General features: G+C 42.3%; 1 pseudogene; it reads left to right on the forward strand.

Annotated features, from left to right (window-relative positions):
• The first annotated feature begins 279 nt into the window (after window positions 1–279).
• On the forward strand, window positions 280–1,997 carry LOC150065395 (heterogeneous nuclear ribonucleoproteins C1/C2 pseudogene; annotated as a pseudogene).
• The last annotated feature ends 462 nt before the right edge of the window (window positions 1,998–2,459 follow it).

Below are 2,459 nucleotides of genomic sequence, written 5' to 3' on the forward strand. Positions count from 1 at the left end.
CTGTTTAAGCATCAGAGCCATTAGCAGATTTAAACTTGTATGTTTCTAAAATACAACTTCCTTCCATCTACTTCTTTAGCTTACATGCCTTTATTTGTTGTTTGGAAATCTGTGCTGTGATTTCTTTAGGGAAAAGTTTGTTTTAAATGTTCTTCCATTTACATTTGACAAATGATCAAGGAATTTTTCAATCTTCAGTGATTTTCTCAGTTTTTATTTACTTCTAATCATGCCATGATACTTCCCCATGTTCTTAAAATAAGAAATCCATTTAAGAGACGAAGACTGGCCAGTTGTTTCTTCGTTGTCGACCTTGAGCAGCAGTCGACTTCTCACAGAACCTGGGAGTAGGAGATTCGAATAGAATCTCTTTTTCCCTCCCGCCTTCAGTGAGATTTTTTTGATCTTCAGCTACACTTTGTGAGGAGCCAAACTATCAAACACAATGGCTAACAACGTTACCAACAAGACAGATCCTCGTTCCATGAACTCCCGTGTGTTCATTGGGAATCTCAATACACTTGTGGTCAAGAAGTCTGATGTGGAAGCAATCTTCTCGAAGTATGGGAAAATTGTAGGCTGCTCTGTTCATAAAGGCTTTGCCTTTGTGCAGTATGTTAATGAGCGAAATGCTCGCGCTGCTGTGGCAGGAGAAGATGGCAGGATGTTTGCCGGCCAGGTTTTAGATATGAATCTGGCTGCAGAGCCAAAAGTGAATCGAGGGAAAGCAGGTGTGAAGCGATCTGCAGCCGGCTCCTCATTTGATTTGGACTATGACTTTCAACGAGATTATTATGACAGGATGTACAGTTACCCAGCATGTGTGCCACCGCCACCTCCTATTGCTAGGGCTGTAGTGCCCTCTAAACGTCAGCGTGTTTCAGGAAACACCTCACACAGGGGCAAAAGTGGCTTCAATTCTAAGAGTGGTCAGCGAGGATCTTCTTCCAAGTCTGGAAAGTTGAAAGGAAATGACCTTCAAGCCATTAAGAAGGAGCTGACCCAGATTAAACAAAAAGTGGATTCTTTACTGGACAGCCTGGAAAAAATTGAAAAGGAACAGAGCAAACAAGCAGAACTGTCCTTATCATCTACCATAGAGGTGAAGAATGATAAGTCAGAAGAGGAACAGAGCAGCAGCTCCCTGAAGAAAGATGAGACTAATGTGAAGATGGAGTCTGATGGAGGTGCAGATGACTCTGCAGAGGAGGGGGACCTACTGGATGATGATGATAATGAAGATCAGGGGGAAGACCAGCTGGAGTTGATCAAGGATGATGAAAAAGAGGCTGAGGAAGGAGAGGATGACAGAGACAGCGCCAATGGCGAGGATGACTCTTAAGCACATAGTGGGGCTTAGGGATCTTTTCCCATTATTTCTTTACCTAGGCGCATGTCTTAAGATCAAAATTTCACCAGCTCCTATCCCCTAGTCTCTTCAGCACATTCTCAGTGTTCTCCCTATCCTTGTCCTTTCCGTGTTCATTAATTCATACTGCCCTGTGCCTACTTCCATTTTTGCTTCCTTTGATGCTCCTGATAGTTTTGTTAATTCTTGCCCTGTAATTTTTGCTTTTAATTTTGATACCTTTTTATGACTTAACAATAAAAAGGATGTATGGTTTTTATCATCTGTCTCCAAAATAATCTCTTGTTATGCAAGGGAGTGCAGTGCTTTCCATTCATACAAGATTTCCGTAGTTGCTTCCCTAACTGCAAAGGCAATCTCACGCATTTAGTTGTAGCACCGGATAGCAGCTTTAAGTTAGAAATATGTGTGTCACACCCCACGTGAGAGTGCTGTGTGGAGCAGTTCAACACAATTGTAACGATGTATTTTTGTTCCCGAGAGTTGGCATGTCAGATGCATCCTTTAGAAAAATAGTGTAATAGTCTTAATATTTGTTTTCTAAAGTTGATACTATGGGTTATTTTTGTGAACAGCTTGATGTTTGGGACCTTTTTTCTCAAGAGAAACAATAAACAATCCCTTATTAAACTAGGAATTTGGAGAAAAAAAATAAATCCATTTAATAAAAAGTGAGGTAAAAATTACTCTAACTATGAGGCCAAGATGGCCTAGTGGTAGAGTGCTCACTTAGCATGCATAAAGCCCTGGGATCGATTCCTTTGTACACCATAAACAGAAAAAGCCAGTAGTGGTACCATGGCTCAAGTGGTAGAGTGCTAGCCTTGAAAAAGATCAATGACAGTGTGCAGGCTCTGAGTTCAAGTCCCAGTGTTGGGGCCTGACCTTCATCTCTGAGGCCTGTTCATCATTCCGGCTCAGCAGCCACTAAAGGGCTTTGGTTCAGACATTCCTCTTGCTCCTTGCATACCTCTCTTAAGGCATCTCTGTGTATATGATTTGACTGAGCCCCACCCCCGCAGGTGTTGGGTGCTTTCCTGCACTGGTCCCGCCCAGTACCTAAAAGTTTCCCCCAGACCCTTAGTGATAG

Source organism: Megascapheus bottae, chromosome 3 (assembly GCF_031878675.1).
Source record: "Megascapheus bottae isolate mThoBot1 chromosome 3, mThoBot2.hap1, whole genome shotgun sequence".
In the NCBI taxonomy this organism is placed as follows: Eukaryota; Metazoa; Chordata; class Mammalia; order Rodentia; family Geomyidae; genus Megascapheus; species Megascapheus bottae.